This window comes from Ctenopharyngodon idella, chromosome 16 (assembly GCF_019924925.1).
Source record: "Ctenopharyngodon idella isolate HZGC_01 chromosome 16, HZGC01, whole genome shotgun sequence".
Lineage (NCBI taxonomy): Eukaryota > Metazoa > Chordata > Actinopteri > Cypriniformes > Xenocyprididae > Ctenopharyngodon > Ctenopharyngodon idella.
In genome coordinates this window covers 15,144,722-15,160,610 of record NC_067235.1, presented here as the reverse complement: position 1 = coordinate 15,160,610, position 15,889 = coordinate 15,144,722, and the positions used below count along the sequence as shown (strand labels likewise).

The 15,889-nt window shown below is 35.1% G+C and overlaps 2 protein-coding genes across 2 annotated transcripts in view; one reads left to right on the top strand and one right to left on the bottom strand.

Moving 5' to 3' along the window:
* Positions 1 to 15,889, top strand: part of il11a (interleukin 11a) — a 134,364-nt gene that overhangs the window by 38,460 nt on the left and 80,015 nt on the right. The gene's annotated exons all lie outside the window — the stretch shown is intronic.
* ephb6 (eph receptor B6) overlaps positions 1 to 15,889 on the bottom strand; it is a 61,770-nt gene that overhangs the window by 45,255 nt on the left and 626 nt on the right. The window lies entirely within an intron of this gene.

The following is a 15,889-nucleotide window of genomic DNA, read 5'->3' as shown; positions in this document are numbered from 1 at the left end:
TGTCTTATCTTCCCTATTGTTTTTTAAAAATAATGATGTGCGCGAAGAATCATTTATAATAAATACTGTTATATTCCATAAAAAAAAAAAAAAGAATTTGGTGACTTTAAGAATAATCACTGTTATCAAAAAGGTTTTATATTAATTAAATATGCAAATTATTTTGGATTCTTCTGCTTTTTGTAAGGTTTAAAAAAAAAAAAAAAAAAAAAAAAAAACCTCTAGATTTTTCCCGAATGCAATTTTCCTAAAAGCAGCTGAAATTCATGCTGATTCAGCTTGTTTATAGTTTTACTGACTCTTGACCACTTAGCAGATAATCAGCAGTTAGTACGTTGCTCTCAGGCATTTCATGCATCCTTTCAAATGCATTTAATGAATGTTGCAGAACAATTTAATTATTTTAACTGACTAAGTTTGGTGTTTGTAATTAGTCAGTCGATTAGTGTCAAGTGAGAGGATACCCACAAGGAAACTTCCCCATTAGTGTAACAATTGTCATGATTTTGTTGATAAAGATCTTTAATCAGGGACTGCAGGGGGGAAAAAATTATGCTAAATGAAAATAATGAAATGCAACACTCTGTATAATCATAGATAGCTAGAATAGCATAATATACTTATCCACCTTTAAAAGGGAGGAAAAAATGCTTCCTATATTGTGTAAAGGTTTGGGGTCAGTAAGATTTTTTTTAAAGAAATAATGCAAAAAAACAACAACAAAAAAAGAAAAGAAAAAATATCATGGTTTTCACAAAAATATTAAGCAGAAAAACTATTTTCAACATTGACAATAATAAGAAATGTTTCTTGAGGACCAAAAGACCATATTAGAATGATTTCTGAAGGATCATGTGACACTAAATGCTGGAGTAATGATGCTGAAAATTCAGCTTCAGAGGAATAGTTATATTATTCTTGTGAATAAAATATATTAACATAGAAAACAGTTATTTTAAACTCTGATAATACTGTTTTTCACAATTTTACTGTTTTTACTGAAATTTTTGATCAAATAAATGTAGGCTTGGTGAGCAGAGACTTCTATCAAAAACATTAAAAACTTATGAACAGTACTTTATCTTTTATTGTTGATGTCAAAGGCATTTTTTAAAATTCATCTGTCTCTAGTAATATGGATTCTACTAATATAATATTTGACCCAGTGTTAATTCCATATATGTTAAGATGGTAAGCTTCAGCTGTTGTTTACAACTTAGTCATGTTACTTAGTATTGTTAGCCAGATGCACTTCGTGAATACATTTGAAAGTCCCCCTGTGGTGAAAATCAAGTTTTTAATGTTGTTCATATGTATATCTGGTGTTTTTAACATGCTTTAAGACAAACTATGTGCAAATTCATAAGTCAACACCATTGCTGAGTATTTTCTCGTTAAAACTGCAGTAAACCAAAGACAGTCTCAAACAGGCGGTTTGAAATCGTTGGTGTTTCTGACGTCACAAACTACCTTGTAACCAATCACGTCAACGTGCCAGCAGGCATATCATTAACTGACCGTGCAAGGGAGTCTCAAAAGAAGGTTATCCCGGTATATTTTTCTGTTGATATGAAAAATCAGGTAGATTTAGCAATATGGCGGGTGTATGATGTATTTTACGATGTTTTGATGAACTATATGCCTTTCTCCACCAACGTTCTGAGTTGTTCAAAGCATTTCTAAGGATACTGATTGTTAGAAGGCAGCTGTCTGACGGGAACATGGTTTGTGCAACTTTAGCAACACATTATTAGCTGTTTGATAACATAGTCAAGCAAAAAGCTAATCATATTAATTACCGTTATGTGTGTGACGTTGTAAAAAGCAATACCATTGTGCAGCGTTTACCTCAGTAAGTTGACCGAGTGGATTTCATCTGAGCTCGTGCGAGTGAGTGGAGGCGGGGCTAATTATCTTATTCATAGTTCCGTGTATATTAAATGAGGCAAGGGTGTAGAGTTACATTCAAGCTATTTTAAGGCATTAAGATTTTTAATTTTTTTTTTTTTACAGGAAAGAAAAAACGTTTAAATATGTAATTTTGGTGATCAAAGATGAGTTTGACTTGATTGACTTCAGGAGGACTTTAATATTTGATTTTATTGTTGGGTCACCATTTGATGTCCACTATAAACCAGTGCTTATGCACACTGAAGTACATGGATGCTTACCCCAATCTTTTGACAAGTACTTTCTCACAAAGACATGCAGACAGACATATAAAGGCTCAATTAATCTTTGATCCTAAAGAATAATTTCTGATGACCTTGCTTTATATTAGTATAGTTTTTTCCTTTGAAACACATTCAAACACACACACACACACACACACACACACACACACACACAGTATTCAAGGACGAACTCTCCATAGGGAGTTCGTCCTTTTTGACCTCATTATACACAGGATGATTTATAATAATTCTAATTCTCTTATATGTACCTGCATGCAAGTAAGGCAAATACAATGTGTATGGACTGTATTTTAACATACTGTGGATTTTTATGCGGAAATTTACCTTGAAATATTGCTTAAGCATCACTGTTTGTTAGTTTATGTGGGGAGTGAATGTGATTCTTTAATTGGCAAATTCAATATGATCCAACCAGTTATAAATGTGTCACAACTGAACTCAGGATTCAATGCAACTATGGCTTCTAAAGGTACTTTTAAGACTTTGTTTATATTATTAGCAGGTCTAAAAGTGCTAAAAGGATCTAAAACGGTATCCAGAAACTCCAAATTGTCATTTACAGATGGCCTCTCCATCTGTTAGCGTGGAATGAACAGAGGGATGATTCTGGGTCAGGGCTGTTACTGAAATTCACAGGGCTGGGACAAAATTTTTATATGCCCGAGTGTAGGCTATACCACAGAGGTCCTAAAAATGCCCCCCTTTCCACAGGGTTTGACTGACAATAGAAGAGTGAGTCTTGTCACTCTTCTTCACTGACACATTTATTCTCCGATGGGTAGTTGACAAATAAACATGAGCTTTTTTACATCAAGAATTTAGGTTAAAATTCATTTATATGGATAGGGGAAAGAGTATGTTTTGAATTATGTAAGTGGTCACCATTCATTTTAATCATAAGCGGAGGGTGAACCAACTCTAGGGTAAGGCTAGATGCGATTCCTCCATAAAAACACATTTAAATAGAATGTCATGGTAGTTAGTCTATGTGTCGCCTATCAGCATCCTACACATCCCAGCATAAATGCTCTTGTTAATAAAGTGGTTATGTTCACAAACCACTATAATTTGAACAGGCAAACATACTGTACGCGTGATTTGGCATGGTAGCCGGTTCGAATAATAAATAGCCTAACCATAGCCTTACCTAATGCAGCAAAATATGTTATCTTCAAATTCTGAATGAATTATATATTGCCTAGAAAGCATACATAAAAGCGCTCCCTTTATAATCACTAAGCTATCACTCATCTTATTTCATCGCAATCTCACAAAGTTCTGCTAATCGATTAAGCTGACTGTACGATGAATATCTTATTTAGCCTATATAATACGCATCTATACTTTTTTTTTTTCCAACATTAAATTGTAACGAGAGGATTTGACTGTGAAGATCTCAGCACTGGACAAAAACGCGTTTTGCCCAATGAGTTCAAGAAATCATCAAATATGTTTTTAATAGTTGTACATAGAAGAACCTGTTAGTTTCGACACTCTCAAGAGCACAATCACCAAATCTATTTATGTTTATCAGTTTATGAGGAGACTGAGTGCAGAATTCAGTCAGAATTCCGAGTTCAGCTCGCGCACTAAACAAAACTCCGGCGTTTCAGCGATCACTAATCTGAACGCCTTTGATTGGCAATTGCAATTATAAGCTCAACAGAATCGTGTGTGATTGGTTATAGTGCGCAATGCTGTGAACACGTAAAATGTATAACGCAACATGAGCAGATCTATATTTAATCCCACAATCAATGAATAATTTTCATTTTCACCTTATTACTAGATTTAGTTTAAATGTGCAGGTGCATTTTTGGCCAAGCCCCCATTAATTTTTGACCCATGGCCAGGGGAAGGCTAAGCCTATTATTTTAATTGTTTCACCACTTTTAATCAACATTTTGAATTCACTAATTCATTTCAATGGTCCTGCAATGTGACAAATACAGTGGTGTAAAGTATTTGAGTAAATGTAATTAGTACTTAAAGGGTTAGTTCACCCAAAAATGAAATTTCTGTCATTAATTACTCACCCTCGTGTCATCCCAAACCCATAAGAACTTCGTTCATCTTCGGAACACAAATTAAGATATTTTTGATGAAATCTGAGGGTTTCTGAACCACACATAGGCAGCAACGTCATTGCACCTTTAGTACGGTCCGAAAGTGGTGGTTAAAATACTGTCATGGAGGAGTCAGATACCTCTCGGATTTAATCAAAAATATCTTAATTTGTGTTCCAAAGATGAACGAAGGTCTTAAGGGTGTGGAACGACATGAGGGTGAGTAATTAAAGACAGAATTTTAATTTTAAGACACCAAGGATAGTGAAAACAGACAAAGCAGAGAAACAGAAACTAAGGGAAACATAACAGAATATCAAAATAAGAGTCTATGATAGTGACAGCTACATTGCTCAACGCTGTAAAACATGTTGTAAATAGAAACCTTTGATGCTCTCTAGAACACAAACACAGGGTCGTCTGCCAAATCTGGATGCAACCACATCCTCATCATCTCATATATGAAGCAACTACCCGCTAATGAACTCACATTCATGTCAAGTAGCTTGTTAACTAGTTTGGGTGAGTAAAGGCAAAACGCACAAAATACAGTACCTTCATTGCCCTGTAGATGAAAGATATGGCAGAAACAAAGGTTTTTGAAACTTTGAATCAATTGAGAATTTCAAAATGCTCGAAATGACACACGCTGGTGACCCCTGCTAGTTAACATTGTAAATGCAGTGAAAACTTAGCCCAAACACGCATAAAAACACCTTTTACAAACAAATTACAAATGTTTTATTGAAAGTGTAAATTATTAAATGCAATTAACAAATCATCTAATACCATTAAATATTAAGCGTCTTTATAATAGTCTTTGTAATGTGTGTTATTTTTATAAAATATTTTAAAATTGATCTGAGATCGGGTAAAAATACAGACATTGGTTCATGGGTTCACGGAGATCATCGCCCCCTAGTGGCAAACCATTGAAATTTTGAGAAATTTTGAAATGGCTGTGACGTAACGAAGCCTCTTTTACTGAAATCACATGACTTTGGCAGTTTGACACTTAAGTACAATTTACTTAACTAATTGTAATTAGTTACTGTACTTAAGTACTTCACACCACTGATTTCTTCTAATTATATTTAGACAAGTGCAACTTTTTTTACACAATGCCATATATGTTTTCACTTTAATTTAAACCAAATAATTATTAATTTAATGAGATTCGTATGTGCTATTCAACACTGGGGATGGCTATATTTCCATATTTCTTGTAAAAATGCATGATAAAATATATTGAAGAAGACAGAGAAAGTAACTTACTCCGTTACTTACTAATCTGTGTTTAATCTCAGTTTGAAATGATTTCATGCAGGGTTTTCCCCCATTTGACTTGTTCTGAGTTCCCTAACTATAATTAAAAGTGTATGACCCGAACTCCTAAATAGATTCTCAGGTAGCCCGTAACCCTGAGCATAGACATGTATGAAGTGCCGGGCTGCACTCAGTGGGTCCATTGTGATGCAGAGAGATAGGGCTGTTTGCACACTGATGGAAGCAAAAACTGCTGTGTGGGCCAAACCAAGTAAGTAAGTGCTAGAGTAATGCACTCCACTGGCATATCATTCTCATTCCTGTGTTGCACACACACACTGTCCCCTTCACTCTGTTTCTCTGTCCCCCTCTTTTTGTGTTTATTATTAAACAGGAAAGTGACAGAAGGGCCCTGTCAGAGTTTAAACACAGAGATACATTTAGTTACATTATTGATGTGAGAGAGAGGGAGAGAGAGACAATGTTTGTTTAAAAAGCTGAGACACAGGAGCACTGAAAGAGAGACACACAGCTAGAGACAGAAACATAGTGACAGACAGTGCGTGTGAAAGGGTTAAGAGATAAGTTGCAGTGATTTTTGACCTGTAGAGGAGACCAGGGGTGCGTTTTCCAAAAGCATTGTTAGCCAACTATGGTCACAAGTTCCAGTGAACTCTATTGGTAAGGACGGAACTTGCAACCATAGCTGGCTTTGGGAAACACACCCCAGGCTGGTTGTCATATGGAGAAGTTCTCACAATGGTTTTGTCTTAGTAACAATAAGGTTTTGAGTCAAAAGATCAATTAATTTTTTTCTTCGTCTAGCAGTGGTTTGGTATGTTGGTTTTTGTCAATTCTGTCCTCCAGATTCTTAAATCTACTTATTTGCATTCATTTATACAAGAGCCATCTGTATAATTGGTTATATAATTGGTTGAACTGTATCCCTAAGGTAAGTTGATATTTTATACATTTGATGTTTGGGCAAGGTGTCACATTTGTTTCATATGTTTGGATTTGATGCAATTTATTAATTACAATTAATGTTGGCCAAAACATGGTATTTTTCCTTATACAACATTAATTTCAGGTGCCCAAATTTGCATTAGTAGTGGGGATTTTCACTCTTTCTGCAGGTGAAACCATTATGCCAGTAGGTGACTATCTTTATGAGTGAGTCATTGAATCCAACGCCCAACCCATTTGTTCAAATACACTGATTTCATTCTGGATTTAAACATCGCTACTGTGTTTTGTTCTGAGATACACAATGGTCAAAATCTCTGCTTTGACTTTGTGTGGAAATAGTTTCGTTAGAAGAATGAAAATAGACAAAGTAATTGGCGATTTTGAATCTAAAATAGAAATTGTTCAATATGAACATTTTAAATTCCTGTATTCTTGCATTCTTGTATTCTTTATTTCTTTCTTTCTATCATTTATTTGTTTGTTTGAACTGTTTTACAGTTTAAAATTCCATGGAAAGCCAATTTAATAGTCTGTTTAATGGCTGGTTGTCTTTGTGACAAATTATCCCATATAGTGTCACATATATATAAATCAACCCTGAGAAATATTAATTGAAGTAAAGAGTCTTATAGTATTAGAGTAACTTGAGTCTGTTGTTCAGCAGACATATAATATATAAACAGTAGGTTGTCCTTTATTTTCATTGCCTGTCTGTGCTGTGTATTAAAATGTGGGTGTCTTGCATTAGCAGTGGTGTGTCTCTGTGAGTTGTTCACTTGAGTGCTCACACTTGCTCTCACTCTGGGATATGTGCTTGCTTATGAAAGGGTAATGCTTTCTGTCCTTTATAGGGTGAGAGTATGCATGTATTTGGCTTTCTTGGTTCTCAGAAGTGTTAACGCACTGTGCCAGTTCACGCTTGATTAGTCAGTCTCACTCAAGACAACTCTCTACAATGTTAATCCTGCTGTAGTAGTGAAGTGTGAGTGTTTCATTCCAACACTTTTCTAGAATAGCCTCTCACACATATGCGCACAAACGGCAAGAGTGTAGCTCACAGGTGTGATGAAATGCAAGCCAAATGTTTGTTATATACACAGCAAAGGTTTCTTCAACTATGGGTCATTTAATGGCTGATTTCACCTTCTTTTTAAATGAAATGGTCAGTTCACCCAAAAATGAAAATTTTGTCATTATTTACTCACCCTCATGTCATTCCATCCAAACCAATAAGACTGTCGTTCATCTTCGAAACACAAAGAAAGATATTTTTAACGAAATCTGAGAGATTTCTGTCCCTCCATTGACAGCCCATGCAACTACCACTTAGACTCTTCAAAAAGTTTATAAAGAGATCGTAAAAGTAATTCATATGAATTGAGCGGTTCCAAATTTTCTGAAGAGAAATGATGAACCGATTTAATTTAGTCTTTTAATCACATATAAACATTAACTAACGCACATGGTAAAGGCTCAAGCATGCTTGCTTGACATGCGAGAACCAATAAGGTTCATTCTTGTGTGTTACGCAGCACGTTTGAGCTTCCACAAGAACCACTGAGGATTGTTCTTGCACGTCAACTACGGCTGAGCTTCTGTTTATGTTCCTTGATCAATGTTTATATGTGAATAAATGCCTAAATTCAATCTGTTAATCATATAAAAGCCAATGTGTCTCCTCAGAAAATTTGGACTAAACCGCTCAATTCATATGGATTAGTTTTACGATCTCTTTATGAACTTTTTGAAGCACTGAAGTGGTCGTTGCTTGGAACGTCAATGGAGGGACAGAAATATGATGTTGAGTTATTGATGACAGAATTTTCATTTTTGGGTGAACTATCCCTTGATGTTTATGATGTAATTTCCACCACAACACACAAGGAGACAACAGTGTCGGATTAAATGGTTTGAGATGAAATATGAGACACAGGGCCCTATCATACACCTGGCGTAATGCGGCGCCAGGTGCGACGCAGGTGTTTTTTGCTAGTTTCAGCCAGACGCAGTTATCATTTTCAAGTCCTGCGGCACATTGTTTAAATAGCAAATGCATTTGCGCCCATTTGTGCACCCATGGGCATGCTGGTCTGAAAACAAGGTGTGTTCAGGCGCATTGTTGGCGTGTTGCTATTTTAAGGCTCTGAAACCTGGTGTAAAGTCAATGGCACGATATTTGTTTTATTATTTAAAGAGTGTGTTAGAAATATGCGCCTATATGCGGGTGCACAACACACGTACAATCTGCTTGACACACACACAGGGATGCGATTAAGATTATTATTGTGTGCATAAAGATAAAAATGCTTTGGTGGAATCCAGCTTTTCCCGTAGATGGTCTGCTCGCGTGCTTTAACCTTGCGCATGAGCAGATCCGTTTCCTCACTAGAGAAGCGTTAAGTTTTTCCACTTGCAAATTCTGCCATGTAAATAGTAAATCCGCCATGGCACGAGCACAACTGGCTTTTAAAGGGAATGGGAGATGAGACTCTGATTGGTTTATTAAACGTCGCGCCCAAAACACACCCATTACTCATTAAAAGAATAGGGACAACCCCTTTAGACCATGCGCCAGGCGTGTCGACCATTTTTCATGTCCTTAAACTAGCGAAATTGGATACGGACAAGCCCTAAGAGCACTTGCGCCGTGCGCTTTAGACCATGCGCTTAGATCGTTAAAATAGGCCCCTTACTGTGTGAAGTGTGAAGGAAAATAAAAATCAAGGTAAAATATCACTAAACAGAATATTTTTATTGTGTGCTATTTCCAATCAGACTGTAAATGACAAATTATGCAAAATGTGTGAAAATATTAGTTAATTGTGTTAAAATTATCTCTTTATTAATCTTATTGTAAAGTGCCCTTGAGGTTTGGAAATTTGCCATTTAAATTATTGTTATTATTATAAAATGACAGAATCCTCCTGTAATGCATGTCCACTGTTGGGTCTTATTGATAGGCAAATTAAAAAAACATCTAAACGTCCACAAGTGCCAGTAGTTGAAGAAACACTTTGATACATATTTGCTTAATTTATATGCATTCAAACACATGTATTTTAACTCTTTCATATCAATTCTGAAAAATATGTTCAGCACCCTCATGAACCCAGATGGGCATGACTGTGATAATGTGACATCCAAAGTTTTCTTTTGGTTGCAGTGTGTTTACATGCGTATGTGTGTGTGTAACTTTGTCAGCTTCTCTTTAATTTGGTCCAGATGTCTATGTGTACAGACAGTCACCCCAGGACACACGCAGTCACTCCCTCATTACCACCAAACCACGGAGAGACATGGCATGAGTGAGACAGGGATTAGCACAATTCCAGATTTAAGCTCACGCACGTCAGTGAATGTTATCAGAACTCCTCATTTTGGGTTTAGCTTGAATTGAAGCTTTTATATAGTCTGTCTCTCTCCACAAAACACTGCTTATGACTCACTAGCACGCTGGCAGCACCCTTCTTCTCCTATAGCCTGCAGCTCTGGACCTGGACGGCTCTCATTTGGCCCTAGAGGCGCGCTGTATTTTTCTGCTTGATCTCATCAATGGCTTGACCTGTGCACACACACACACATCAATTCACCAGACGAGCGTGAAGTGCTTTTTTCTTTTCGCTTTTGTATCCTGCCTTTATTTAGCCACGTTAGTCGAGTTGAGCACAACACGTATTTCATGCGGTGTCCTAAAAATCTTCCCTTGCAGCGATGGAGGCCGAATGTTGGAACATACAGTAATAAGCAGCTCGGGATGTTCTGCCATCTTTGCTCTTAGCGGGCTGACTTTTCCGCTCTTTTTTTCTGAAGTACAAAGGGCTTCTTACGTGATTGTTGTGCATCCAGCATGTTACTGCCATGGGGCGACCGTTTAAGACCTCAATTTTGCTGCATAGACTACACTGTAATGTTTTGCCAGGTACTCAAAAATGGGCTTTATATGGAAACAACGAAATTAAGTGGTTTTAGAGTCGGATCAGGTAGAAAAATCGTGTTAAAGTAACAACTGCACAGTATATTTTCAGGCTTTATTCAACAGTATAGTAAAAGAGAGACAGAAAATGATTGGGGAGGGAGAAGAACAGGACAGGGAAAGGACCACAAGGTCGCCTGAAATGCTGTTGCACCATATGTCGAATTGCTGACCAGAAGACTATGGCTCCGACGACTTTATTTCTTGTTATTGCAAGTTTATACTGCGAATTTGTACCTCTGTATCTCACAATTGCAACTACAATCGGGAATTTATTTCTGGTAATTGTGACTTTATCTCAAAACTGAGACTTTATATCTCACAATGCGATATTTTATATTTCACAATTGGTACTTTATTTCTTATAATTGTGACTATTTCATGACTGCAATTTTTTTATATCTCACAATGTGATTTTATATCAATTGCGACTTTATTTCTCATTATTGCAACTTCATATCTCACAATTATGACTATATCTCACAATTGCAAATTTATATTTCACAATTGCGACATTATTTCTTAATGTGTATTTAAATTAGTATTTCACAATTGCAATTTATAATTCCAAATGTGGTTTTATATTTCATAATTGCCTGTTTATATTTCACAATTGTAAGAGATAAAATCATAATTGTGCCTTTTCATCCCACAAGTTCACAATTATGATCTTATTTCTTTTCATTTTAACTTTATACATATCTTTATACATTTTAACATATTTATACATTATACATATATAATATGTCATATTTATGATATGATGTTATCTCACCACTGCAACTTTATATCTCACAATGTGATTTTATATCTAATGCAACTTTATTTCTCATAATTGTGACTTAATATTTCACAATTGCAAATTCTATCCCACAATATTGCAACTTTATTTTTCATTATAGCAACTTAATATCTCACGATTGCAACATTATTTCTTAATTGTGACATAATATTTCACATATATAACTGCAATTTATATCTCACATTTAGATTTTATTTAATCTCATAATAGCGACTTTATATTTCACAATTGCAGCTTTATATATATATACTTATGACTTCATATTACACGATTGCAATTTATTGTATTTTCATAATGTATCTCACAAATAGGGTTTTATTTCCCATAATTGGAACTGTATCTCACAATTTCAACTTAAAATTTCGCATTTGCAACATTATGTCTTTATTTGTGACTTAAGATGCTTTTCCACTGAAATTACCTGGAACAATTTGTCCCAGAATCTTTTTCCCCCCAGACCTCTTGCTGTCAGCATTTCCATCGCGGTCTAAAGTACCGTGAAAATTAGTCCGGTGATGTAGGACTGTGTGCGACTTTCCAGTTCCCGCTGGATTTCGTCCTCCGCATATAAGCTTAATAAAGCCTAAACCTCATCATCGGCCCATCGGTCATATTTTTTAAACTCCATTGTTGATTCAAATAGCAAACAAGTCCCCACCCCTGAAAGTTCCTGAACTTTGAAAAAGTACTACCTCGTGAGCAGGGACTTTCTGAGGGGGAAATTTTCTCACAATGTAATTTTTTTTTTTTTTTTTTACATTTAAATTGTGATTTTATATTTATTGTATATCTTTATACAGTATCTTTACACTACAGACTTGCATATGAGAGTTCACTCACTGCAAAAAAACAAAGAAAAAAAATACAATTTTTTTTTGTTTGTTTTTTGTTTGTAATTTATTTTATATATATATATATATATATATATATAGTGCTGTGAAAGTGACCATGTGAGCGACCGAAGCTGGCTAGAGGAAGGGTTGATATTGCAGCTGAAGATGGAGCAGAACAGGGTGATGCAGTCCGGCCTGGAGCAACAGTTTGAGCTTGGATGGGTACAGATCTGAAAGCTCAGCTGCGTGACTCCATATACTGACAGCAGGATCACTCATGAGGAGATCACGTACACACACAACTATACTGTACACACACACACATATATCCAACCTGAGAAGAACTGGACATGAAACAGAGCTACCAATGAGGGGAAAAAGCTCAGTGAAGCCCAAGCTGTGCTGCCTGAGGGACCTTTTCATGGCACTGTGTGAGACATGACATGAAACTGTGCTCTTCTCCTCTCTCACTGCACCTCTCCATCCTCCTCACCTCCTTTACATCTCCCTCTTTTTACATGGGCGTGGGTGTAAAAGCTGCTTTTACCAGAATGTGAGGCTTTTAAACCATTCTGTTTCTCTCAGCGAGGAACACCCTGCTGTGTGCATTTACACTCAGCCCTGTCTGCACATACAATCTCCTTTTCAACACAACACCCCTGAAGAGTCAAGTGGAGGCTAATTACCACAAAAAGGAGAGCACAGTCAATTTTACAACCAGACCTCTGGGACTGACCTTATGGCGCTGTCTTCAGTTCAGACTGACAAGATTGTGGCAGGGATAAACTCCCTCTTTCTGAGCTGAATTGTGTTTTGACTGCTCTATTCAGAATTTTGTTTTCAGTAAAAATACATAATTATCTTTAAAAAAGCAAAACAACTTGGAGACTTGTGGTCAGAAAATATATTTTAAGTTTATTTTTCTTACCCAACTTCTTTCTTATTTTAATCATAATTTATCAAATTTAGTAAAGTTTCTGCTTACAGCAACAAAAATGCTAGTTTGATAAGCATATATTCTCAAAAATAAATATTTCAAATATATATATTTGCAATTTACTCTTCAAAAGCTTGAGGTTGGTAACAAGGTTTTTTTTTTTTTTTAATATATAAATAAGTCTCTTATGTTCAGCAAGGCTGCATTAATTTGATCAAAAATATAGTAAAAAAATGTAATGTGAAACATTATTACAACTTAAAATAACTCTTCTATATTAATATATTTTACAATATAATTTATTTCTGTGATGGCAAAGCTGAATTACCCTAGTATTTACTGTCACATGATCCTTCAGAAATCATTCTAATGTGCTGATTTGGTGCTAAAGAAACATTTATTATTATCAATGTTGAAGTAATTTGTGCTGCTAAATATTTTTGTGGAAACAGTGATGCATTTTTTCAGAATTTTTTGATGAATAGAAAGTTCAAAGGAAAAGCATTTAAAAATCTTTTGCAACCTAATAAAAGTATTTACTTTCAATTTTGATCAATTTAATGCATCCTTGTGGAATAAAAGTATCAATTTCTTTCAATAATCTTTTATATATATTGATCCCAAGCTTTTAAACTGTAGTGTAGGATCATTTGTTGTCAAGTAGAGACTATTTGAGCATTTAATAATTTAGAAAAATACATTTGAAATCATATGAATGAAAGTCTTCAGTCATATCAGCCTTCTAAAATCTATTATATTGTACATGGAGCAGGTCACCTTATGGGGGCCTTACAAAACCATAATTTTGTGATCACATGACCAGCTAAATACTACCCAATTTATTTTGGTAACCCCCGTTACCTGACACTTTTGCTTACAAACTAAATGAATCATTACTGACTACAAACAGCCTTTCTACAATGGCATCAGTAACTGAAAACTCTGCTGTTGATGTTGCATTCACACCACTAGGTGTCAATATACGTATTGGCCAGTGCAACTTAAACAAAAAAATACTTTATTATTATTATTATTATTATTTAATTACAAAAGACTAAATATAGTTAAGAGTGCTTGTGTCTGATGTGATCATTGTCACTAGAGACCTACAAACGCCTTCCGGAGATCTTGAAGGCAGGGGACTCTATGTGAACAGACAGGCAGAGTCTATGTGAATGGCTGTTGAGTTAATTAAAGGTGATGAAGGGTACAGGCCTTTGCTCTAGAAGGGCAGGTACAACTGCATTAGTTTAGAGTTATGGGCCTGAGGGAATGGCTGTGGACTAGTTAAATGTGATGAAAGGTATAGCATTTTGCTATAGGACAGCAGGTAAAGTGGTTTGCTGAATTAGTTTAGAGTTATGACCTTAAGGGAACGACCTAGAATCATTAGAGGTATGAGTTTGTGTTATGGGACAGATGTGCAGCAGTGGTTAATATAATATTAGTGCAAAATGGGGAAAAGAGCACAAAACACTTGGACAGGCCCTTGTCTTTTTCCTGTCTATTTCTCTGTCTTATAAGAACTAGCTGTTCTGTGTTATGGTCAACTAATTGTTTAGAAATTAAACATTTTATTTGTGTGTATTTATATATATTATTATATTATATTATATTATGTTGTGTATATATTATTATATTATATTATATTGTGTATATATATATATATATATATATATATATATATATATATATATTATACACACATACACACACACACATGTTTGAACAATGAAGATATTTCTTATTGTCACCATAGCTGCATTCATTTGATTAAAAAAATACATTGTGAAATATTATTGCCATTTAAAATAACAAGTTTTCAATAAATTGTTTTGTATTTTAATACATTTCCAAATGTAATTTATTTCTGTGATGGCAAAGCTGAATTTTCAGCATCATTACTCTAGTCTTCAGTGTCACATGATCTTTCAGTAATCATTATAATATGGTGATCTGGTGCTCAAGAAACATTTCTTATCAATGTTGAACATTATAAGTATCTGTACTGTCACTTTAAACAATTTAATGGATCCTTGCTGAATAATTTATTTATTTATTATTTATTTACCTACCTACCTACTTACCATTACTGGTACCTTATTAAAAAAAATTGTAATAATTTATTATTATTTCTTTTCATTTTTGTCACTAATCCTTTGGTAAAACTGTATAAAAATCATGCCAATAAAATACTCTGAAATTATAATTTAATTATTAACAACTAGTAACACTGACTACGCAAGTGAAAATTGTATTTAATATGATAGAATCAACCTGACTACCTGTGTAGAAGGGGTGAAAAGGGGCTCATCCATAAAAATATTGTCCCGGGTCTATGCGAATTTAGCAATATTCCTTGATTACACCAAAAAAAAAAAAAATTTTTTTTGATGGTCAGATCAGGTAGAAATAGTTCCTTTGACTTTTTACAATGCATATAGTCTCATATAGCCTTTCCTATTCATGCGCATAAACACGTGTCCTAATGTGAACAGAAATGAAAAGCACAATAACGGATTCAGATAAGTTAGAAAAAAGAGTGGTAGATACAAGCTTCTGTGAAACAACATGTTCCTAACAGACTCTGGCATTCCAAATACCTTACATACACACACACACACACACACACACACACAAAATGAGTCACTCAGAGCTTTTTCACAAGAGCTCACTATGAGATGCCAACTTCATCAATCCATCTATTTAAACTGCTCATGTCTGCAACGCATTGACTGAAAACCCCATTTAGCCAATAGAAAAATGAGACAGAGAGAAAGAAAAAGTGCAAATGAAAAGACGCAGAGATGTACAGTGAAGTGAAGTGGGTGAGTGGGGTCTCTGTATT